We start from the raw sequence: 26,724 nt of genomic DNA on the forward strand, positions 1-26,724 counted from the left end.
ACTACAGGAAAAAAAAAGAGGACTGAGCACGCCCCCATTCTCATCGATGGGGCTGTAGTGGAACAGGTTGAGAGCTTCAAGTTCATTGGTGTCCACATCACCAATGAACTATCATGGTCCAAACACACCAAGACAGTCATGAAGAGGGCACGACAAAGCCTATTCCCCCTCAGGAGACTGAAAAGATTTGGCATGGGTCCTCAGATCCTCAAAAAATTCTACAGCTGCACCATCGAGGGCATCCTGACTGGTTGCATCACCGCCTGATATGGCAACTGATTGGCCTCCGACCGTAAGGCACTACAGAGGGTAGTGCGTACGGCCCAGTACATCAATGGGGCCAAGCTTCCTGCCATCCAGGAACTCTATACCAGGCGGTGTCAGAGGAAGGCCCTCAAAATTGTCAAAGACTCCAGCCACCCTAGTCATAGACTGTTCTCTCTGCTACCGCACGGCAAGCGGTACCGGAGTGCCAAGTCTAGGTCCAAAAGACTTCTCAACAGCTTCTACCCCCAAGCCATAAGACTCCTAAACAGCTAATCATGGCTACCCGGACTATTTGCACTGCCCCCCCCCCCACCCCATCTTTTTACGCTGCTGCTACTCTGTTAATTATTTATGCATAGTCACTTTAACTCTACCCACATGTACATATTACTTCAACTACCTCAACTAGCCGGTTGACTCTGCACCGGTACCCCCCTGTATATATAGCCTCCCTACTGTTATTTTATTTTACTTCTGCTCTTTTTTTCTCAACACTTTTTGGTTTTATTCTACTTTTTTTATTAAAAATAAATGCACTGTTGGTTAAGGGCTGTAAGTAAGCATTTCACTGTAATGTCTGCACCTGTTGTATTCGGCGCATGTGGCAAATAAAATTTGATTTGATTTGATTTTTTACGCATTACTGTGTAATTCTGTATTTGCGGAATAAAGCCTGTTATTCTGTGATTTACCCTCCTGCGCCTGACTCCTTCGACATCACCTCATCACAGTCTGTCTTACTCTGATTGGTCCTTGTATTATTTGAGTCAGGTTGAAATGGTCTGTGATCTTTTTGAGTTTTGTCCTGCAAGTTTTATTTTCCCTGTTTATATTGAAATCGCCCATGAAGATGATCTCCTTCTTATGATCACATTCTTTAAGCATGGCATTTAGACAGTGATAAAATGAGATATTAGATGTTGGTGGTCGATATAATCCAATAATAGTGAGAGACATATGAGGGGAGAGGAAGACATTCAGCCCCAGACATTCAAGGTCATTGGCATGTTTCCATATGATACGATTGCATTTAAAGTTATCTTTCATGTACATAAGCAATCCACCCCCTCTGCCCATTCCCCTGTCCCTCCTGAATATAGAATATCCAGGGACATTAAAGGCAGAAATAGAAGAAAGATTTCTTCAGCCATGTCTCAGAGAAACAGATAAAATCAAGATTAGAGTCAGTCAATAAAAGCTCCACCTGTTCACTCTTAGAAATAATGCTATGAATATTCAAATGACCTCCTAATATTGCTGCATGGTATCCTGGGCTGCTTGGTATCCTGGGCTGTTTGGTATCCTGGGCTGTTTGGTATCCTGGGCTGCTTGGTATCCTGGGCTGCTTGGTATCCTGGGCTGTTTGGTATCCTGGGCTGTTTGGTATCCTGGGCCGCTTGGTATCCTGGGCTACTTGGTATGCTTGTATGAAGGCCAGCATTGACGTTTGGCTGCTTCTTTTGTATTCCCCAGAGAGTTGCACGCACCGTCTTCGAGGCCCATTATTTTCCTCAGATTTTTCTATTTTGTTTATGTTAGTCACTGGGCTTAGTATCCACTTTTCCAGCTTAATGTTCTTATTTTAATTAGATCGAGAAGTTATTCTTGTACACTCTCGATCCCCTGGTACCAAATCAAATGTTTCATTCACTCCACCTTTGTCCTTGGGAACCGAGGAATTATCCTCTTCAACCTCAGTCTCACTTTCTGTCATTTTAGCTGGGATATGTGGCACGTCTGCTCTACTCATGGGGACAGGATTGTTGTCCTGCACATGGTGACAACATTTCCTCTTTGCACCTTAGAGTAGGACTGTACTCTCCCTTCTCCTGACCCCCTCTACAGTAGGACTGTACTCTCCCTTCTCCTGACCCCCTCTACAGTAGGACTGTCCTCTACCATCTCCTGACCCCCTCTACAGTAGGACTGTACTCTACTATCTCCTGACCCCCTCTACAGTAGGACTGTACTCTACTATCTCCTGACCCCCTCTACAGTAGGACTGTACTCTACCATCTCCTGACCCCCTCTACAGTAGGACTGTACTCTACCGTCTCCTGACCCCCTCTACAGTAGGACTGTACTCTACCGTCTCCTGACCCCCTCTACAGTAGGACTGTACTCTCCCTTCTCCTGACCCCCTCTACAGTAGGACTGTACTCTCCCGTCTCCTGACCCCCTCTACAGTAGGACTGTACTCTCCCTTCCCCTGACCCCCTCTACAGTAGGACTGTCCTCTCCCTTCTCCTGACCCCCTCTACAGTAGGACTGTCCTCTCCCATCTCCTGACCCCCTCTACAGTAGGACTGTACTCTCCCATCTCCTGACCCCCTCTACAGTAGGACTGTACTCTACCGTCTCCTGACCCCCTCTACAGTAGGACTGTACTCTCCCTTCTCCTGACCCCCTCTACAGTAGGACTGTCCTCTACTATCTCCTGACCCCCTCTACAGTAGGACTGTACTCTCCCTTCTCCTGACCCCCTCTACAGTAGGACTGTCCTCTACCATCTCCTGACCCCCTCTACAGTAGGACTGTACTCTACTGTCTCCTGACCCCCTCTACAGTAGGACTGTACTCTACTATCTCCTGACCCCCTCTACAGTAGGACTGTACTCTACTATCTCCTGACCCCCTCTACAGTAGGACTGTACTCTACTATCTCCTGACCCCCTCTACAGTAGGACTGTACTCTACCATCTCCTGACCCCCTCTACAGTAGGACTGTACTCTCCCTTCTCCTGACCCCCTCTACAGTAGGACTGTACTCTCCCTTCTCCTGACCCCCTCTACAGTAGGACTGTACTCTCCCTTCTCCTGACCCCCTCTACAGTAGGACTGTACTCTCCCTTCCCCTGACCCCCTCTACAGTAGGACTGTACTCTCCCTTCCCCTGACCCCCTCTACAGTAGGACTGTACTCTACCGTCTCCTGAACCCCTCTACAGTAGGACTGTACTCTCCCTTCTCCTGACCCCCTCTACAGTAGTACTGTCCTCTACCATCTCCTGACCCCCTCTACAGTAGGACTGTACTCTACTATCTCCTGACCCCCTCTACAGTAGGACTGTCCTCTACCATCTCCTGACCCCCTCTACAGTAGGACTGTACTCTCCCTTCTCCTGACCCCCTCTACAATAGGACTGTACTCTACCGTCTCCTGACCCCCTCTACAGTAGGACTGTACTCTCCCTTCTCCTGACCCCCTCTACAGTAGGACTGTACTCTCCCTTCCCCTGACCCCCTCTACAGTAGGACTGTACTCTCCCTTCCCCTGACCCCCTCTACAGTAGGACTGTACTCTCCCTTCTCCTGACCCCCTCTACAGTAGGACTGTCCTCTCCCATCTCCTGACCCCCTCTACAGTAGGACTGTCCTCTACTATCTCCTGACCCCCTCTACAGTAGGACTTTACTCTACCGTCTCCTGACCCCCTCTACAGTAGGACTGTACTCTCCCTTCTCCTGACCCCCTCTACAGTAGGACTGTCCTCTACCATCTCCTGACCCCCTCTACAGTAGGACTGTACTCTACTATCTCCTGACCCCCTCTACAGTAGGACTGTACTCTACCGTCTCCTGACCCCCTCTACAGTAGGACTGTCCTCTACCATCTCCTGACCCCCTCTACAGTAGGACTGTACTCTACTATCTCCTGACCCCCTCTACAGTAGGACTGTACTCTACTATCTCCTGACCCCCTCTACAGTAGGACTGTACTCTACCATCTCCTGACCCCCTCTACAGTAGGACTGTACTCTACCGTCTCCTGACCCCCTCTACAGTAGGACTGTACTCTACCGTCTCCTGACCCCCTCTACAGTAGGACTGTACTCTCCCTTCTCCTGACCCCCTCTACAGTAGGACTGTCCTCTACCATCTCCTGACCCCCTCTACAGTAGGACTGTACTCTACCGTCTCCTGACCCCCTCTACAGTAGGACTGTACTCTCCCTTCCCCTGACCCCCTCTACAGTAGGACTGTCCTCTCCCTTCTCCTGACCCCCTCTACAGTAGGACTGTCCTCTCCCATCTCCTGACCCCCTCTACAGTAGGACTGTACTCTCCCATCTCCTGACCCCCTCTACAGTAGGACTGTACTCTACCGTCTCCTGACCCCCTCTACAGTAGGACTGTACTCTCCCTTCTCCTGACCCCCTCTACAGTAGGACTGTCCTCTACTATCTCCTGACCCCCTCTACAGTAGGACTGTACTCTCCCTTCTCCTGACCCCCTCTACAGTAGGACTGTCCTCTACCATCTCCTGACCCCCTCTACAGTAGGACTGTACTCTACTGTCTCCTGACCCCCTCTACAGTAGGACTGTACTCTACTATCTCCTGACCCCCTCTACAGTAGGACTGTACTCTACTATCTCCTGACCCCCTCTACAGTAGGACTGTACTCTACCATCTCCTGACCCCCTCTACAGTAGGACTGTACTCTACCGTCTCCTGACCCCCTCTACAGTAGGACTGTACTCTACCGTCTCCTGACCCCCTCTACAGTAGGACTGTCCTCTACCATCTCCTGACCCCCTCTACAGTAGGACTGTACTCTACCGTCTCCTGACCCCCTCTACAGTAGGACTGTACTCTACCGTCTCCTGACCCCCTCTACAGTAGGACTGTACTCTACCGTCTCCTGACCCCCTCTACAGTAGGACTGTACTCTACCATCTCCTGACCCCCTCTACAGTAGGACTGTACTCTACCGTCTCCTGACCCCCTCTACAGTAGGACTGTACTCTACCGTCTCCTGACCCCCTCTACAGTAGGACTGTACTCTACCGTCTCCTGAACCCCTCTACAGTAGGACTGTACTCTCCCTTCTCCTGACCCCCTCTACAGTAGTACTGTCCTCTACCATCTCCTGACCCCCTCTACAGTAGGACTGTACTCTACTATCTCCTGACCCCCTCTACAGTAGGACTGTCCTCTACCATCTCCTGACCCCCTCTACAGTAGGACTGTACTCTCCCTTCTCCTGACCCCCTCTACAATAGGACTGTACTCTACCGTCTCCTGACCCCCTCTACAGTAGGACTGTACTCTCCCTTCTCCTGACCCCCTCTACAGTAGGACTGTACTCTCCCTTCCCCTGACCCCCTCTACAGTAGGACTGTACTCTCCCTTCCCCTGACCCCCTCTACAGTAGGACTGTACTCTACCGTCTCCTGAACCCCTCTACAGTAGGACTGTACTCTCCCTTCTCCTGACCCCCTCTACAGTAGTACTGTCCTCTACCATCTCCTGACCCCCTCTACAGTAGGACTGTACTCTACTATCTCCTGACCCCCTCTACAGTAGGACTGTCCTCTACCATCTCCTGACCCCCTCTACAGTAGGACTGTACTCTCCCTTCTCCTGACCCCCTCTACAATAGGACTGTACTCTACCGTCTCCTGACCCCCTCTACAGTAGGACTGTACTCTCCCTTCTCCTGACCCCCTCTACAGTAGGACTGTACTCTCCCTTCCCCTGACCCCCTCTACAGTAGGACTGTACTCTCCCTTCCCCTGACCCCCTCTACAGTAGGACTGTACTCTCCCTTCTCCTGACCCCCTCTACAGTAGGACTGTACTCTACCGTCTCCTGACCCCCTCTACAGTAGGACTGTACTCTCACTTCCCCTGACCCCCTCTACAGTAGGACTGTACTCTACCGTCTCCTGACCCCCTCTACAGTAGGACTGTACTCTCCCTTCTCCTGACCCCCTCTACAGTAGGACTGTCCTCTCCCATCTCCTGACCCCCTCTACAGTAGGACTGTCCTCTACTATCTCCTGACCCCCTCTACAGTAGGACTGTACTCTACCGTCTCCTGACCCCCTCTACAGTAGGACTGTACTCTCCCTTCTCCTGACCCCCTCTACAGTAGGACTGTCCTCTACCATCTCCTGACCCCCTCTACAGTAGGACTGTACTCTACTATCTCCTGACCCCCTCTACAGTAGGACTGTACTCTACCGTCTCCTGACCCCCTCTACAGTAGGACTGTCCTCTACCGTCTCCTGACCCCCTCTACAGTAGTACTGTCCTCTACCATCTCCTGACCCCCTCTACAGTAGGACTGTACTCTCCCTTCTCCTGACCCCCTCTACAGTAGGACTGTACTCTACTATCTCCTGACCCCCTCTACAGTAGGACTGTCCTCTACCATCTCCTGACCCCCTCTACAGTAGGACTGTCCTCTACCTTCTCCTGACCCCCTCTACAGTAGGACTGTACTCTACCGTCTCCTGACCCCCTCTACAGTAGGACTGTCCTCTACCATCTCCTGACCCCCTCTACAGTAGGACTGTACTCTACCGTCTCCTGACCCCCTCTACAGTAGGACTGTACTCTACCGTCTCCTGACCCCCTCTACAGTAGGACTGTACTCTACTATCTCCTGACCCCCTCTACAGTAGGACTGTACTCTACCGTCTCCTGACCCCCTCTACAGTAGGACTGTACTCTACCGTCTCCTGACCCCCTCTACAGTAGGACTGTACTCTACCGTCTCCTGACCCCCTCTACAGTAGGACTGTACTCTCCCTTCTCCTGACCCCCTCTACAGTAGTACTGTCCTCTACCATCTCCTGACCCCCTCTACAGTAGGACTGTACTCTCCCTTCTCCTGACCCCCTCTACAATAGGACTGTCCTCTACCATCTCCTGACCCCCTCTACAGTAGGACTGTCCTCTCCCTTCTCCTGACCCCCTCTACAGTAGGACTGTCCTCTACCGTCTCCTGACCCCCTCTACAGTAGGACTGTACTCTCCCTTCTCCTGACCCCCTCTACAGTAGGACTGTACTCTACATCTCCTGACCCCCTCTACAGTAGTACTGTACTCTCCCTTCTCCTGACCCCCTCTACAGTAGGACTGTACTCTACCATCTCCTGACCCCCTCTACAGTAGGACTGTACTCTCCCTTCTCCTGACCCCCTCTACAGTAGGACTGTACTCTACCGTCTCCTGACCCCCTCTACAGTAGTACAGTCCTCTACCGTCTCCTGACACCCTCTACAGTAGAACTGTACTCTCCCTTCTCCTGACCCCCTCTACAGTAGGACTGTACTCTCCCTTCTCCTGACCCCCTCTACAGTAGGACTGTACTCTACATATCCTGACCCCCTCTACAGTAGTACTGTACTCTCCCTTCTCCTGACCCCCTCTACAGTAGGACTGTACTCTACCGTCTCCTGACCCCCTCTACAGTAGGACTGTACTCTACCGTCTCCTGACCCCCTCTACAGTAGGACTGTACTCTACTATCTCCTGACCCCCTCTACAGTAGGACTGTACTCTCCCTTCTCCTGACCCCCTCTACAGTAGGACTGTACTCTACTATCTCCTGACCCCCTCTACAGTAGGACTGTACTCTACCGTCTCCTGACCCCCTCTACAGTAGGACTGTACTCTACTATCTCCTGACCCCCTCTACAGTAGGACTGTACTCTACCGTCTCCTGACCCCCTCTACAGTAGGACTGTACTCTCCCATCTCCTGACCCCCTCTACAGTAGGACTGTACTCTCCCTTCTCCTGACCCCCTCTACAGTAGGACTGTACTCTCCCTTCTCCTGACCCCCTCTACAGTAGGACTGTACTCTACCATCTCCTGACCCCCTCTACAGTAGGACTGTACTCTCCCATCTCCTGACCCCCTCTACAGTAGGACTGTACTCTACCATCTCCTGACCCCCTCTACAGTAGGACTGTCCTCTACCATCTCCTGACCCCCTCTACAGTAGGACTGTCCTCTACTATCTCCTGACCCCCTCTACAGTAGGACTGTACTCTACTATCTCCTGACCCCCTCTACAGTAGGACTGTACTCTACCGTCTCCTGACCCCCTCTACAGTAGGACTGTCCTCTACTATCTCCTGACCCCCTCTACAGTAGGACTGTACTCTACTATCTCCTGACCCCCTCTACAGTAGGACTGTACTCTACCGTCTCCTGACCCCCTCTACAGTAGGACTGTCCTCTACTATCTCCTGACCCCCTCTACAGTAGGACTGTCTTCTACCATCTCCTGACCCCCTCTACAGTAGGACTGTACTCTACCGTCTCCTGACCCCCTCTACAGTAGGACTGTACTCTACTATCTCCTGACCCCCTCTACAGTAGGACTGTACTCTACCGTCTCCTGACCCCCTCTACAGTAGGACTGTACTCTACTATCTCCTGACCCCCTCTACAGTAGGACTGTACTCTCCCTTCTCCTGACCCCCTCTACAGTAGGACTGTCCTCTACCATCTCCTGACCCCCTCTACAGTAGGACTGTACTCTACCGTCTCCTGACCCCCTCTACAGTAGGACTGTACTCTACTATCTCCTGACCCCCTCTACAGTAGGACTGTACTCTACTATCTCCTGACCCCCTCTACAGTAGGACTGTACTCTCCCTTCTCCTGACCCCCTCTACAGTAGGACTGTACTCTACTATCTCCTGACCCCCTCTACAGTAGGACTGTACTCTACTATCTCCTGACCCCCTCTACAGTAGGACTGTACTCTCCCTTCTCCTGACCCCCTCTACAGTAGGACTGTACTCTCCCTTCTCCTGACCCCCTCTACAGTAGGACTGTCCTCTACTATCTCCTGACCCCCTCTACAGTAGGACTGTACTCTCCCTTCTCCTGACCCCCTCTACAGTAGGACTGTACTCTACTATCTCCTGACCCCCTCTACAGTAGGACTGTACTCTACTATCTCCTGACCCCCTCTACAGTAGGACTGTCCTCTACTATCTCCTGACCCCCTCTACAGTAGGACTGTACTCTCCCTTCTCCTGACCCCCTCTACAGTAGGACTGTCCTCTACTATCTCCTGACCCCCTCTACAGTAGGACTGTACTCTACCGTCTCCTGACCCCCTCTACAGTAGGACTGTACTCTACCGTCTCATGACCCCCTCTACAGTAGGACTGTCCTCTACCATCTCCTGACCCCCTCTACAGTAGGACTGTACTCCCTCTACAGTGGGATTGTGTCTGCCAGTCCTGTTTACGAGCAGGGCCTTGTCCATCATTAAATACTTTGATCCAGTGAGGGCCCATCTTTACAGGGCCTTGTCCATCATTAAATACTTTGATCCAGTGAGGGCCCATCTTTACAGGGCCTTGTCCATCATTAAATACGTTGACTGTTATTCCTCTGATCAGAAGCTTTGCTTCCTTACTGAGAAGATATATACAGTATATGCCAGAGAGCACATACTCTCTGTACTGACCTCAAGTGGTTTGGATGAATTTCATGTATGAGACTGTGGTAGAGCTCCTCCTAATTAATAGGGTTGGCTATGGCCTCCTCCTTTGTCAGGATTTCTCTCTCCATGATAAAAATAGGTAAGACAGTCTCCTATGTGGCAGGGACTCCAGACAATCACAGATTATAAACCAGCCATGTCGGGGACATCGACGCCTCGCTCCTGGACGAGCTAAACAGCTTCTTTGCCCACTTCGAGGAAAACAACATTGAGCCACCGACGCGGACCCCAGACGCTCACGAGGACTGTGTGCTCTTGTTCTCTGTGGCCGACGTGAGTAAGTAATTTAAGCGTGTTAACACTCGCAACGCTGCCAGCCAAGACGGCCCAGATGGCATCCCAAGCCACGTCCTCAGAGCATGTGCAGGCCAGCTGGCTGGAGTGTTCACAGACATTTTCAATCTCTCCCTATCCCAGTCTGCTGTCCCCACTTGCTTCAAGATGGCCACCATTGTTCCTGTACCCAAGAAAGCTAAGGTAACTGAACTAAATGACTATCACCCCGTAGCACTCACCTCTGTCATCATGAAGTGCTTTGAGAGGCTAGTTAAGGATCATATCACCTCTACCTTGCCTGTCACCCTAGACCAGTGCTTCTCAATTATTTTCTGTTACGCCCCCCCTAGGAAGAAGTAAACATTTCGCGCCCCCCAACTCTCCGGTGCGACTGTAAATAGTATCATTTGTCTATAAAATTGTTATAAGTACACCTCTGCATAACATTGTATCCTTATTAACATTAAAGAAAACAAAAAAATTAAAAATAAAGTAATATAGATCAACTTACAACAAATAATAACTTTATTAACATTGTTTTTAGTCTGTAACAGAAAATACTTAAAGTTCATCAATTTGCCTGAAATAAAATAAAACATTCAAACCTTATTTAAACTGTAAAAAAAATTTGACCATTTGATCCTGAAAAATTTAATTAAATATAATCAATAAATAATAATACATTCAAATTGATCAGCAACATTAACTCAGGAGCACAATATATGAAACCCTTTGACCTATAAAACAAAAATGAATAAAACAATTTGTGCTGATTTTTTTATAAAAATGAGGAAGTCAGGATTAATGGCTACAATGAGCACGTTTTGCAGTGCACAGCTTTTCGAAGTGGGGTTTGAAGCATTACATTTACATTTAACATTTTAGTCATTTAGCAGACGCTCTTATCCAGAGCGACTTACAGTTAGTGAGTGCATACATTTTCATATTGGCCCCCCGTGGGAAACGAACCCACAACCCTGGCGTTGCAAGCGCCATGCTCTACCAACTGAGCTACACAGGGCCAAGCATGATACTGCAACTCTCAGCTCCTGCTCGATGTTTAGCTGGGACCTGTACTTGGTCTTCAGTGCAGCAACAGCAGAGAAGCCAGTCTCACAAAGATAAGATGTTGCAAAAGGAAGAAGAATGCCCATGGCCCTCTGCCCTAAGAGTGGATACTGCCTCTCTACACTCAGCCAGAATTCACTCAGTGTCTGTGATGTGAACCTCAGTCTCAATGTGGAGTCAGACGTCATATCAATTAACTGGTCCTCCTCTGCAGAGCTGAAACCAGTTGGAGCTGGTGCATTGAAAGGATCTCTCACCCAGTCATATTGGGAACTGTTTTCAGGGAAGTACTTTTTAAAGAATCCCATCAGTGATGAAATATGCTCCTTAATATATGGAATCACTGAGGTGGCATCATAGTCAGTAGTGTCAACAAATTCATGCAGGTTCTCGAATGAATCAGTATTTCCTTCATCAAGTCGCCTGCCCCACATTGCAAGCGTTCGAGTGAAAGAGCTGATCTTGTCTGTGACCTGAGGGAGGTGTTTATCTTTCCCTTGAAGCTGTAGATTTAGTTAATTTAGCTTTCCAAATACGTCACTCAGGTAGGCCAGTTTTGCCAGGAAGTTCTCATCACTAAATTTTTCTGCGAGGTCATACTTGTGCTCCTGCTCCCAAAACATTCTTATCTGCTCTCTGAGCTCAAAAACTCGGGACAAGACGTTTCCTCGTGACAGCCACCCTGCTTCACTGTGAAACAGCACAGCTTGATGTTCAGCTCCCATCTCCTCACAGATAGCAGAGAAGACTCTTGTTTTTAGTGGTCTGGTGATTGGGGTGTATCAGCGTGATTGGGGGTGTAATGTCTTTAAGTGACGCCTTAATTTATTTGGCTTCATGCTGTCCGCTGCCAACATTTTTAGACAGAGTAAACATACCGGTGTTTCCTCGTCTCCCACCGTAGTCGCAGTGAAGTCAAGCGCTACATACGCTTCGTCATATTTCCTTGTCTTAGCTTTCGGGAGACTTACGTTTGTCTCATCTCCACCTTTCTTTTCATTTCATTTAGCAGACGCTCTTATCCAGAGCGACTTACAGTTAGTTAGTGCATACATTATTTATTTTTTCATACCCCCTGTGGGAATCGAACCCACAACTCTGGCGTTGCAAATGCCATGCTCTACCAAATGAGCTACATCCCTGCCGGCCATTCCCTCCCCTACCCTGGACGACGCTGGGCCAATTGCGCGCCGCCCCATGGGTCTCCCGGTCGCGGCCGGCTACGACAGAGCCTGGATTCGAACCAGGATCTCTAGTGGCACAGCTAGCACTGCGATGCAGTGCCTTAGACCACTGCGCCACTTAAATATTTTTCCATGGTGTCTCTTAAGGGTTTGTTATCTGCACTTCATATCTCCTGCTCTGTGCTGTGTGCTCTTGTTCGGTGCAAAAAAACCCTACTCCCTGCTGCAAAAAAAAGCATGTTCCCCGGGGTCATACGCGCCCCCCCCTGGCATCGCTCCGAGCCCCCCCAGGGGGGTGCGCCCCACTATTTGAGAAGGACTGCCCTAGACCCACTTCAATTTGCATACCGCCCCAACAGATCCACGGATGACGCAATTGCCATTGTACTGCACACTGCACTATCCCACCTGAACAAGATAAATACCTATATAAGAATGTTCATCAACTACAGAGCAGCCTTCAACACCATAGTACCCTCCAAGCTCATCATTAAGCTCGGGGCCCTGGGTCTGAACCCCGACCTGTGCAACTGGGTCCTGGACTTCCTGACGGACCGCCCCCAAGTGGTAAGGGTAGGTAACAACACCTCCTCCATGCTGATCCTCAACAATGGGCCCCACAGGGGTGCATGCTCAGCCCCCTCCTGTACTCCCTGTTCACTCATGACTGCGTGGCCACACACGTCTCCAACTCAATCATCAAGTTTGCTAACGACACAACCGTAGTAGGCCTGATTACCAACAACGATGAGACCACCTACAGGGAGGAGGTGAGGGCCCTGGCGGAGTGGTGCCAGGAAAATAAACTCTCCCTCAATGTCAACAAAGCGAAGGAGCTGATTGTGGACTACAGGAGACAGCAGAGAGAGCACGCCCGCATCCACATTGACGGGGTCGGAGTAGAGAGGGTCATAAACTTCAAGTTCCTCGGCGTACACATCACTGACAACCTGAAATAGTCCACCCACGCAGACAGTGTGGTGAAGAAGGCACAACAGGAGGCTGAAGAAATTTGGCTTGGCCCCTATGACCCTCACAGACTTCTACAGGTGCACCATTGAGAGCATCCTGCCTGGCTGTATCACCGCCTGGTACGGCAATTACACCGTCTGCAACAGCAGGGCTCTCCAGAGGGTGGTGCGGTCAGCCCAACCCATCACCAGGGGAACACCGCCTGCCCTCCAGGACATCTACAGCACCCGGTGTCACAGGAAGCCCAAGAAGATCATCAAGGACCTCAGCCACCCAATCCACGGCCTGTTCACCCTGCTACCATCTAGAAGGCAGAGACAGTACAGGTGCATCAAAGCTGGGACCTAGAGACTGATCTCCAGGCCATCAGACTGTTAAAAAGTCACCACTAGCCAGCCTCAGCCCAGTACCCTGCCCTGAACCTTAGTCACTTTTCTAGCCGGCTACCTGATCATACACACTTACAACTCCTATACCTCCTCACATATAGTTTACTATTATTCTGATACAACTCCTATACCCCCCGCCACACAATGTATTGTTATACTGATACAACTCCTTAGCCCACCTGGGGTTTTATATAGGAGATATCTGACCAGGCCAAGAAATTAATCTGAATCAACTTCCTGGTCCTGTAGTGTGCAACATGATAATGTCAACAAGCTCTCGATGCAGAATTAGACGTTTGTCCATGTTTCTCCAGTAGTCAAGTTTCGAAGTTGCTCCAAACGTCAAATTTAGAAGGCAAAGGGTTAAGGTTAAGGGTTACGGTTAAGGGTTTGGATCACAGGAGGTTGGTGGCACCTTAATTGGGGAGGACGGGATCGTTTGTTATGTCTGCAGCAGAATAAGTGGAGTGGTATCAAATACATCCAACACATGGTTTCCATTTCATTAGCTCCGTTCCAGACCTTATGATGGCCCGTCCTCCCCTCACCAGCCTCCACTGTTATGGATAGGGTTAAAACGTCAAGTTTAGGCACTCATTCCGAATGGTTAAGGTAAGGGATAAGGTTTGGGACAGGGTAAAAAATACAAAAATAAGAATTGTCCACCACTGGGATCGAACATGTAACCTTCTGATCCATTTCCCATGACTCTGGATCGGAAGGTTCCGTGTTCGATCCCAGTGGTGGACACTCATTTATCATTTAGTTGTTTTAACCCAAAGTTCCATTGTCCTGATGATGAAGGTGATGATGAGGATGACAGGATGTCCCAGATCTCGTCCAGGTCAGCAGCGTCCTGCTCCATGGCCTCCCAGGTCCTGGACCGAGCCCAGAGGAGGAAGGACCGAGCCCAGAGGAGGAAGGACCGAGCCCAGAGGAGGAAGGACCGAACCCAGAGGAGGAAGGACCACTTCTGGGGGAAGAGATAACAGGAAGCACTGACTCCCCCCCCCCCCCCCCCCCCACATTGCATCCCAAATGGCACCCTATTCCCTTGGTAGTGCACTACTGTTAGAGGAGGAAGGATGACTACTGGGGGATGAGATAACACCACTGACACACACTATGTCCTAAACATCACCCTTATATCCTATGTAGTGCACTACCTTTGACTCTGGGGGAAGATGTGACAACACTGACACACAGCACGGTCTGAACCACAACATGTGTCCCAAATGGCACGATATTTACCTGACCATATAGTACACTGCTTTATAGCAGATTGGAGTACACTATAGTACTTTATAGCAGAATGGAGTACACTATAGTACTTTATAGCAGAATGGAGTACACTATAGTACTTTATAGCAGATTGGAGTACACTATAGTACTTTATAGCAGAATGGAGTACACTATAGTACTTTATAGCAGAATGGAGTACACTATAGTACTTTATAGCAGAATGGAGTACACTATAGTACTTTATAGCAGAATGGAGTACACTATAGTACTTTATAGCAGAATGGAGTACACTATAGTACTTTAAAGCAGAATGGAGTACACTATAGTACTTTATAGCAGAATGGAGTACACTATAGTACTTTATAGCAGAATGGAGTACACTATAGTACTTTATAGCAGAATGGAGTACACTATAGTACTTTATAGCAGAATGGAGTACACTATAGTACTTTATAGCAGAATGGAGTACACTATAGTACTTTATAGCAGAATGGAGTACACTATAGTACTTTATAGCAAATTGGAGTACACTATAGTACTTTATAGCAGAATGGAGTACACTATAGTACTTTATAGCAGATTGGAGTACACTATAGTACTTTATAGCAGAATGGTGTACACTATAGTACTTTATAGCAGAATGGAGTACACTATAGTACTTTAAAGCAGAATGGAGTACACTATAGTACTTTATAGCAGAATGGAGTACACTATAGTACTTTATAGCAGAATGGAGTACACTATAGTACTTTATAGCAGAATGGAGTACACTATAGTACTTTATAGCAGAATGGAGTACACTATAGTACTTTATAGCAGAATGGAGTACACTATAGTACTTTATAGCAGAATGGAGTACACTATAGTACTTTATAGCAGATTGGAGTACACTATAGTACTTTATAGCAGAATGGAGTACACAATAGTACTTTAAAGCAGAATGGAGTACACTATAGTACTTTATAGCAGAATGGAGTACACTATAGTACTTTATAGCAGAATGGAGTACACTATAGTACTTTATAGCAGAATGGAGTACACTATAGTACTTTATAGCAGAATGGAGTACACTATAGTACTTTATAGCAGAATGGAGTACACTATAGTACTTTATAGCAGAATGGAGTACACTATAGTACTTAATAGCAGAATGGAGTACACTATAGTACTTTAAAGCAGAATGGAGTACACTATAGTACTTTATAGCAGAATGGAGTACACTATAGTACTTTATAGCAGAATGGAGTACACTATAGTACTTTATAGCAGAATGGAGTACACTATAGTACTTTATAGCAGATTGGAGTACACTATAGTACTTTATAGCAGAATGGAGTACACAATAGTACTTTATAGCAGAATGGAGTACACTATAGTACTTTATAGCAGAATGGAGTACACTATAGTACTTTATAGCAGAATGGAGTACACTATAGTACTTTATAGCAGAATGGAGTACACTATAGTACTTTATAGCAGAATGGAGTACACTATAGTACTTTAAAGCAGAATGGAGTACACTATAGTGCTTTATAGCAGAATGGAGTACACTATAGTACTTTATAGCAGAATGGAGTACACTATAGTACTTTATAGCAGAATGGAGTACACTATAGTACTTTATAGCAGATTGGAGTACACTATAGTACTTTATAGCAGAATGGAGTACACAATAGTACTTTAAAGCAGAATGGAGTACACTATAGTACTTTATAGCAGAATGGAGTACACTATAGTACTTTATAGCAGAATGGAGTACACTATAGTACTTTATAGCAGAATGGAGTACACTATAGTACTTTATAGCAGAATGGAGTACACTATAGTACTTTATAGCAGAATGGAGTACACTATAGTACTTTATAGCAGAATGGAGTACACTATAGTACTTTATAGCAGAATGGAGTACACTATAGTACTTTAAAGCAGAATGGAGTACACTATAGTACTTTATAGCAGAATGGAGTACACTATAGTACTTTATAGCAGAATGGAGTACACTATAGTACTTTATAGCAGATTGGAGTACACTATAGTACTTTATAGCAGAATGGAGTACACTATAGTACTTTATAACAGAATGGAGTACACTATAGTACTTTATAGCAGAATGGAGTACACTATAGTACTTTATAGCAGAATGGAGTACACTATAGTACTTTATAGCAGAATGGAGTACACTATAGTACTTTATAGGAGATTGGAGTACACTATAGTACTTTATAGCAGAATGGAGTACACTATAGTACCTTATAGCAGAATGGAGTACACTATAGTACTTTATAGCAGATTGGAGTACACTATAGTACTTTATAGCAGAATGGAGTACACAATAGTACTTTATAGCAGAATGGAGTACACTATAGTACTTTATAGCAGAATGGTGTACACTATAGTACTTTATAGCAGAATGGAGTACACAATAGTACTTTATAGCAGAATGGAGTACACAATAGTACTTTATAGCAGAATGGAGTACACTATAGTACTTTATAGCAGAATGGAGTACACTATAGTACTTTATAGCAGAATGGAGTACACTATAGTACTTTATAACAGAATGGAGTACACTATAGTACTTTATAGCAGAATGGAGTACACTATAGTACTTTATAGCAGAATGGAGTACACTATAGTACTTTATAGCAGAATGGAGTACACTATAGTACTTTATAGCAGAATGGAGTACACAATAGTACTTTATAGCAGAATGGAGTACACTATACAGGGGAGAGGTGCGATGACAGCACACTACACTGAACCACACTGTGTCCCCAAAATAGTACTCTATACTGTATGTAGTGTACTACCTAGGGCCAGAGCCTTGAGAGGAATATATTGGGGATAGGGTGTGACTACCTAGGGCCAGAGCCTTGAGAGGAATATATTGGGGAGAGGGCCAGAGCCTTGAGAGGAATATATTGGGGATAGGGTTTGACTACCTAGGGCCAGAGCCTTGAGGGGAATATATTGGGGATAGGGCCAGAGCCTTGAGAGGAATATATTGGGGAGAGGGCCAGAGCCTTGAGGGGAATATATTGGGGATAAGGTGTGACTACCTAGGGCCAGAGCCTTGAGGGGAATATATTGGGGATAGGGCCAGAGCCTTGAGGGGAATATATTGGGGAGAGGGCCAGAGCCTTGAGAGGAATATATTGGGGAGAGGGCCAGAGCCTTGAGGGGAATATATTGGGGATAGGGTGTGACTACCTAGGGCCAGAGCCTTGAGAGGAATATATTGGGGAGAGGGTGTGACTACCTAGGGCCAGAGCCTTGAGGGGAATATATTGGGGATAGGGTGTGACTACCTAGGGCCAGAGCCTTGAGGGGAATATATTGGGGAGAGGGTGTGACCAGTGGCGGCTCCTGAATAAATTCTCAGGGGGGGCAATTTTTCTGATGATTTAGGTGACCTACACACATTTTAAAAAAGATATGTCCAGCAACAACATGAAGACAGGGGCAGCATATAAGTCAATACCAGAAGCATTTATTGACTGATCTCAAAAGTGTTGGCTTACCAGGGTTGGTGGAGCCCTCAGTTTCATCTTTGCCTCGCAAAGCTAACTCAAACACTCCGCAAAACTTCACACACTGGATTAGCCGGCTGAGGATGTGGCGGTTCTTGCTAATGTCCAGTGGCGGCTCCTGAAAAAATTCTCAGGGGGGGCAATTTTTCTGATGATTTAGGTGACCTACACACATTTTAAAAAAGATATGTCCAGCAACAACATGAAGACAGGGGCAGCATATAAGTCAATACCAGAAGCATTTATTGACTGATCTCAAAAGTGTTGGCTTACCAGGGTTGGTGGAGCCCTCAGTTTCATCTTTGCCTCGCAAAGCTAACTCAAACACTCCGCAAAACTTCACACACTGGATTAGCCGGCTGAGGATGTGGCGGTTCTTGCTAATGTCGTAGTAAATATATTTGTTATAGTGAATATGGAATATGATATGTTGAGTAAAATGTTGTGCTAAGATCTATTTAGGTCAGGAGCTGGTTATAAGTTCTGTTCCTATCCAATAACAATGGACAAAAGGGTCCTATCTTGTCAGCCTTGTCAGTTTCAGTTCTCCAGTAAACTTGTGATTATCAACACTAACCTCATCGTTGTGGCGGCGGACAGCTAGCCTGTATCCCTCATCCAGTTGAGTGGGAATGTTCACTCTCCCCAAAGCAGACAATCTCAAACAGCTATCCATGTGGGTCTTTGACAGCTCATGTTTCTTAATCTTTCCTGAAAGATGGTGCATGTCCGTTACACACCAGTCGCTGTCCAAGCGGTGCTGTCTGCCGTGCCGCCTTCAGGGTGAAAGAGTAAGCAGGGGGTAGCAGAAGACTGCATTAGCTACATCGCAGCCTGCTAGCCAGGTTTTTCGTTCGTACCAATTTTTGGAAAATCCTCGGGTGTAGGACTTCCCCCCTTTAGTAGAAACCTGTTGAATTATTAAATTTGGTCTGGGAGGTCCTAATTGTTTCGTTGCCAATTTATCTTCATTTGTTCGCCGACAAAAAGGAACTTCTTTCAAAGACACAATCGAGTTGCACTGAAGCCTAGCCATTTTGATAGTAGTAGTGAATTGATTGACGAGGCTACCCGCTCTTTTCTTAGTTACGTTCATGGTTATGTTACGTATGACGAAAGCGCGTAAGTGCAAGCCCTCAGAAACCCATAGAGATTGTATTGAAAGCTCTGATATTTGAAAAAAATAGATTTTACATGGGAGTCTATGACAGACTTCTGGGCGATTTTCAACCTGACTGAAATCGCCCCAAAAGGGGGGGGGGGCAATTTGAAGCACGACTTTAGCCTGATTGGACATTTAGTGGCACTGTGGCAGATCAGACGTCTAGATTACAACACTGATAACTACTGTTGCCGTGATATAATTGATTAGAAAAAAAATCCCTTCCTTTTCCCGTTTGGCAGTGCGTCGCCCATATCGCCCTATTGAACACACCGCCCCTGGGTGTGACTACCTAGGGCCAGAGCCTTGAGGGGAATATATTGGGGAGAGGGTGTGACTACCTAGGGCCAGAGCCTTGAGGGGAATATATTGGGGAGAGGGTGTGACTACCTAGGGCCAGAGCCTTGAGGGGAATATATTGGGGATAGGGCCAGAGCATTGAGGGGAATATATTGGGGATAGGGTGTGACTACCTAGGGCCAGAGCCTTGAGGGGAATATATTGGGGAGAGGGCCAGAGCCTTGAGGGGAATATATTGGGGAGAGGGTGTGACTACCTAGGGCCAGAGACTTGAGGGGAATATATTGGGGAGAGGTTGTGACTACCTAGGGCCAGAGCCTTGAGGGGAATATATTGGGGAGAGGGCCAGAGCCTTGAGGGGAATATATTGGGGATAGGGTGTGACTACCTAGGGCCAGAGCCTTGAGGGGAATATATTGGGGATAGGGTGTGACTACCTAGGGCCAGAGCCTTGAGGGGAATATATTGGGGAGAGGGTGTGACTACCTAGGGCCAGAGCCTTGAGAGGAATATATTGGGGAGAGGGCCAGAGCCTTGAGAGGAATATATTGGGGAGAGGGCCAGAGCCTTGAGAGGAATATATTGGGGATAGGGTGTGACTACCTAGGGCCAGAGCCTTGAGAGGAATATATTGGGGAGAGGGCCAGAGCCTTGAGAGGAATATATTGGGGATAGGGTGTAACTACCTAGGGCCAGAGCCTTGAGGGGAATATATTGGGGAGAGGGTGTGACTACCTAGGGCCAGAGCCTTGAGGGGAATATATTGGGGAGAGGGTGTGACTACCTAGGGCCAGAGCCTTGAGAGGAATATATTGGGGAGAAGGTGTTACTACCTAGGGCCAGAGCCTTGAGGGGAATATATTGGGGAGAGGGCCAGAGCCTTGAGAGGAATATATTGGGGATAGGGTGTGACTACCTAGGGCCAGAGCCTTGAGGGGAATATATTGGGGAGAGGGCCAGAGCCTTGAGGGGAATATATTGGGGAGAGGGTGTGACTACCTAGGGCCAGAGCCTTGAGGGGAATATATTGGGGAGAGGGCCAGAGCCTTGAGAGGAATATATTGGGGAGAGGGTGTGACTACCTAGGGCCAGAGCCTTGAGGGGAATATATTGGGGAGAGGGCCAGAGCCTTGAGAGGAATATATTGGGGAGAGGGTGTGACTACCTAGGGCCAGAGCCTTGAGGGGAATATATTGGGGAGAGGGCCAGAGCCTTGAGAGGAATATATTGGGGAGAGGGTGTGACTACCTAGGGCCAGAGCCTTGAGAGGAATATATTGGGGAGAGGTTGTGACTACCTAGGGCCAGAGCCTTGAGAGGAATATATTGGGGAGAGGGCCAGAGCCTTGGAGGGGAATATATTGGGGAGAGGGCCAGAGCCTTGAGGGGAATATATTGGGGAGAGGGTGTGACTACCTAGGGCCAGAGCCTTGAGAGGAATATATTGGGGAGAGGTTGTGACTACCTAGGGCCAGAGCCTTGAGGGGAATATATTGGGGAGAGGGCCAGAGCCTTGAGAGGAATATATTGGGGATAGGGTGTGACTACCTAGGGCCAGAGCCTTGAGAGGAATATATTGGGGAGAGGGCCAGAGCCTTGAGGGGAATATATTGGGGAGAGGGTGTGACTACCTAGGGCCAGAGCCTTGAGAGGAATATATTGGGGAGAGGGTGTGACTACCTAGGGCCAGAGCCTTGAGAGGAATATATTGGGGAGAGGGTGTGATGTCAGCAGGGACGGTGGCGTCACGGCCTATAGCTCAACCACTGGAGATAGAAAGACAATCAATCGTTATGGGTTTGTATAACCAGAGTGTCCAGACTACTAGGCTGAATCTGGGTTTGTATAACGAGAGTGTTCAGACTACTAGGCTGAATCTGGGTTTGTATAACCAGAGTGTCCAGTCTACTAGGCTGAATCTGGGTTTCTATAACCAGAGTGTCCAGACTACTAGGCTGAATCTGGGTTTGTATAACCAGAGTGTCCAGACTACTAGGCTGAATCTGGGTTTCTATAACCAGAGTGTCCAGACTACTAGGCTGAATCTGGGTTTCTATAACCAGAGTGTCCAGACTACTAGGCTGAATCTGGGTTTCTATAACCAGAGTGTCCAGACTACTAGGCTGAATCTGGGTTTGTATAACCAGAGTGTCCAGACTACTAGGCTGAATCTTGATATGTATAACCAGAGTGTCCAGACTACTAGGCTGAATCTGGGTTTGTATAACCAGAGTGTCCAGACTACTAGGCTGAATCTGGGTTTGTATAACCAGAGTGTCCAGACTACTAGGCTGAATCTGGGTTTGTATAACCAGAGTGTCCAGACTGCTAGGCTGAATCTGGGTTTCTATAACCAGAGTGTCCAGACTACTAGGCTGAATCTGGGTTTGTATAACCAGAGTGTCCAGACTACTAGGCTGAATCTGGGTTTGTATAACCAGAGTGTCCAGACTACTAGGCTGAATCTGGGTTTCTATAACCAGAGTGTCCAGACTACTAGGCTGAATCTGGGTTTGTATAACCAGAGTGTCCAGACTACTAGGCTGAATCTGGGTTTGTATAACCAGAGTGTCCAGACTACTAGGCTGAATCTGGGTTTCTATAACCAGAGTGTCCAGACTACTAGGCTGAATCTGGGTTTCTATAACCAGAGTGTCCAGACTACTAGGCTGAATCTGGGTTTGTATAACCAGAGTGTCCAGACTACTAGGCTGAATCTGGGTTTGTATAACCAGAGTGTCCAGACTACTAGGCTGAATCTGGGTTTGTATAACCAGAGTGTCCAGACTACTAGGCTGAATCTGGGTTTCTATAACCAGAGTGTCCAGACTACTAGGTTGAATCTGGGTTTCTATAACCAGAGTGTCCAGACTACTAGGCTGAATCTGGGTTTGTATAACCAGAGTGTCCAGACTACTAGGCTGAATCTGGGTTTCTATAACCAGATTGTCCAGACTACTGGGCTGAATCTGGGTTTGTATAACCAGAGTGTCCAGACTACTAGGCTGAATCTGGGTTTGTATAACCAGAGTGTCCAGACTACTAGGCTGAATCTGGGTTTGTATAACCAGAGTGTCCAGACTACTAGGATGAATCTGCGTTTGTATAACCAGAGTGTCCAGACTACTAGGCTGAATCTGGGTTTGTATAACCAGAGTGTCCAGACTACTAGGCTGAATAAGGGTTTGTATAACCAGAGTGTCCAGACTACTAGGCTGAATCTGGGTTTGTATAACCAGAGTGTCCAGACTACTAGGCTGAATCTGGGTTTGTATAACCAGAGTGTCCAGACTACTAGGCTGAATCTGGGTTTGTATAACCAGAGTGTCCAGACTACTAGGCTGAATAAGGGTTTGTATAACCAGAGTGTCCAGTCTACTAGGCTGAATCTGAGTTTGTATAACCAGAGTGTCCAGACTATTAGGCTGAATCTGGGTTTGTATAACCAGAGTGTCCAGACTACTAGGCTGAATCTGGGTTTGTATAACCAGAGTGTCCAGACTACTAGGCTGAATAAGGGTTTGTATAACCAGAGTGTCCAGACTACTAGGCTGAATCTGGGTTTGTATAACCAGAGTGTCCAGACTACTAGGCTGAATCTGGGTTTGTATAACCAGAGTGTCCAGACTACTAGGCTGAATAAGGGTTTGTATAACCAGAGTGTCCAGACTACTAGGCTGAATCTGGGTTTGTATAACCAGTGTCCAGACTACTAGGCTGAATCTGGGTTTGTATAACCAGAGTGTCCAGACTACTAGGCTGAATCTGGGTTTGTATAACCAGAGTGTCCAGACTACTAGGCTGAATAAGGATTTGTATAACCAGAGTGTCCAGACTACTAGGCTGAATCTGGGTTTGTATAACCAGAGTGTCCAGACTACTAGGCTGAATCTGGGTTTGTATAACCAGAGTGTCCAGACTACTAGGCTGAATAAGGGTTTCTATAACCAGAGTGTCCAGACTACTAGGCTGAATCTGGGTTTGTATAACCAGAGTGTCCAGACTACTAGGCTGAATCTGGGTTTGTATAACCAGAGTGTCCAGACTACTAGGCTGAATCTGGGTTTCTATAACCAGAGTGTCCAGACTACTAGGCTGAATCTGGGTTTCTATAACCAGAGTGTCCAGACTACTAGGCTGAATCTGGGTTTGTATAACCAGAGTGTCCAGACTACTAGGCTGAATCTGGGTTTCTATAACCAGAGTGTCCAGACTACTAGGCTGAATCTGGGTTTCTATAACCAGAGTGTCCAGACTACTAGGCTGAATCTGGGTTTCTATAACCAGAGTGTCCAGACTACTAGGCTGAATCTGGGTTTGTATAACCAGAGTGTCCAGACTACTAGGCTGAATCTGGGTTTGTATAACCAGAGTGTCCAGACTACTAGGCTGAATCTGGGTTTGTATAACCAGAGTGTCCAGACTACTAGGCTGAATCTGGGTTTCTATAACCAGAGTGTCCAGACTACTAGGTTGAATCTGGGTTTCTATAACCAGAGTGTCCAGACTACTAGGCTGAATCTGGGTTTGTATAACCAGAGTGTCCAGACTACTAGGCTGAATCTGGGTTTCTATAACCAGAGTGTCCAGACTACTGGGCTGAATCTGGGTTTGTATAACCAGAGTGTCCAGACTACTAGGCTGAATCTGGGTTTGTATAACCAGAGTGTCCAGACTACTAGGCTGAATCTGGGTTTGTATAACCAGAGTGTCCAGACTACTAGGATGAATCTGCGTTTGTATAACCAGAGTGTCCAGACTACTAGGCTGAATCTGGGTTTGTATAACCAGAGTGTCCAGACTACTAGGCTGAATAAGGGTTTGTATAACCAGAGTGTCCAGACTACTAGGCTGAATCTGGGTTTGTATAACCAGAGTGTCCAGACTACTAGGCTGAATCTGGGTTTGTATAACCAGAGTGTCCAGACTACTAGGCTGAATCTGGGTTTGTATAACCAGAGTGTCCAGACTACTAGGCTGAATAAGGGTTTGTATAACCAGAGTGTCCAGACTACTAGGCTGAATCTGGGTTTGTATAACCAGAGTGTCCAGACTATTAGGCTGAATCTGGGTTTGTATAACCAGAGTGTCCAGACTACTAGGCTGAATCTGGGTTTGTATAACCAGAGTGTCCAGACTACTAGGCTGAATAAGGGTTTGTATAACCAGAGTGTCCAGACTACTAGGCTGAATCTGGGTTTGTATAACCAGAGTGTCCAGACTACTAGGCTAAATCTGGGTTTGTATAACCAGAGTGTCCAGACTACTAGGCTGAATAAGGGTTTGTATAACCAGAGTGTCCAGACTACTAGGCTGAATCTGGGTTTGTATAACCAGTGTCCAGACTACTAGGCTGAATCTGGGTTTGTATAACCAGAGTGTCCAGACTACTAGGCTGAATCTGGGTTTGTATAACCAGAGTGTCCAGACTACTAGGCTGAATAAGGGTTTGTATAACCAGAGTGTCCAGACTACTAGGCTGAATCTGGGTTTGTATAACCAGAGTGTCCAGACTACTAGGCTGAATCTGGGTTTGTATAACCAGAGTGTCCAGACTACTAGGCTGAATAAGGGTTTCTATAACCAGAGTGTCCAGACTACTAGGCTGAATCTGGGTTTGTATAACCAGAGTGTCCAGACTACTAGGCTGAATCTGGGTTTGTATAACCAGAGTGTCCAGACTACTAGGCTGAATAAGGGTTTGTATAACCAGAGTGTCCAGACTACTAGGCTGAATAAGGGTTTGTATAACCAGAGTGTCCAGACTACTAGGCTGAATCTGGGTTTGTATAACCAGAGTGTCCAGACTACTAGGCTGAATCTGGGTTTGTATAACCAGAGTGTCCAGACTACTAGGCTGAATCTGGGTTTGTATAACCAGAGTGTCCAGACTACTAGGCTGAATCTGGGTTTGTATAACCAGAGTGTCCAGACTACTAGGCTGAATCTGGGTTTGTATAACCAGAGTGTCCAGACTACTAGGCTGAATCTGGGTTTGTATAACCAGAGTGTCCAGACTACTAGGCTGAATCTGGGTTTGTATAACCAGAGCGTCCAGACTACTAGGCTGAATCTGGGTTTGTATAACCAGAGTGTCCAGACTACTAGGCTGAATCTGGGTTTGTATAACCAGAGTGTCCAGACTACTAGGCTGAATCTGGGTTTCTATAACCAGAGTGTCCAGACTACTAGGCTGAATCTGGGTTTGTATAACCAGAGTGTCCAGACTACTAGGCTGAATCTGGGTTTCTATAACCAGAGTGTCCAGACTACTAGGCTGAATCTGGGTTTCTATAACCAGAGTGTCCAGACTACTAGGCTGAATCTGGGTTTCTATAACCAGAGTGTCCAGACTACTAGGCTGAATCTGGGTTTGTATAACCAGAGTGTCCAGACTACTAGGCTGAATCTGGGTTTGTATAACCAGAGTGTCCAGACTACTAGGCTGAATCTGGGTTTGTATAACCAGAGTGTCCAGACTACTAGGCTGAATCTGGGTTTCTATAACCAGAGTGTCCAGACTACTAGGTTGAATCTGGGTTTCTATAACCAGAGTGTCCAGACTACTAGGCTGAATCTGGGTTTGTATAACCAGAGTGTCCAGACTACTAGGCTGAATCTGGGTTTCTATAACCAGAGTGTCCAGACTACTGGGCTGAATCTGGGTTTGTATAACCAGAGTGTCCAGACTACTAGGCTGAATCTGGGTTTGTATAACCAGAGTGTCCAGACTACTAGGCTGAATCTGGGTTTGTATAACCAGAGTGTCCAGACTACTAGGATGAATCTGCGTTTGTATAACCAGAGTGTCCAGACTACTAGCCTGAATCTGGGTTTGTATAACCAGAGTGTCCAGACTACTAGGCTGAATAAGGGTTTGTATAACCAGAGTGTCCAGACTACTAGGCTGAATCTGGGTTTGTATAACCAGAGTGTCCAGACTACTAGGCTGAATCTGGGTTTGTATAACCAGAGTGTCCAGACTACTAGGCTGAATCTGGGTTTGTATAACCAGAGTGTCCAGACTACTAGGCTGAATAAGGGTTTGTATAACCAGAGTGTCCAGACTACTAGGCTG

Source organism: Coregonus lavaretus (assembly GCF_964263955.1).
Source record: "Coregonus lavaretus genome assembly, contig: HAP1_SCAFFOLD_683, whole genome shotgun sequence".
NCBI classification, from domain to species: Eukaryota; Metazoa; Chordata; class Actinopteri; order Salmoniformes; family Salmonidae; genus Coregonus; species Coregonus lavaretus.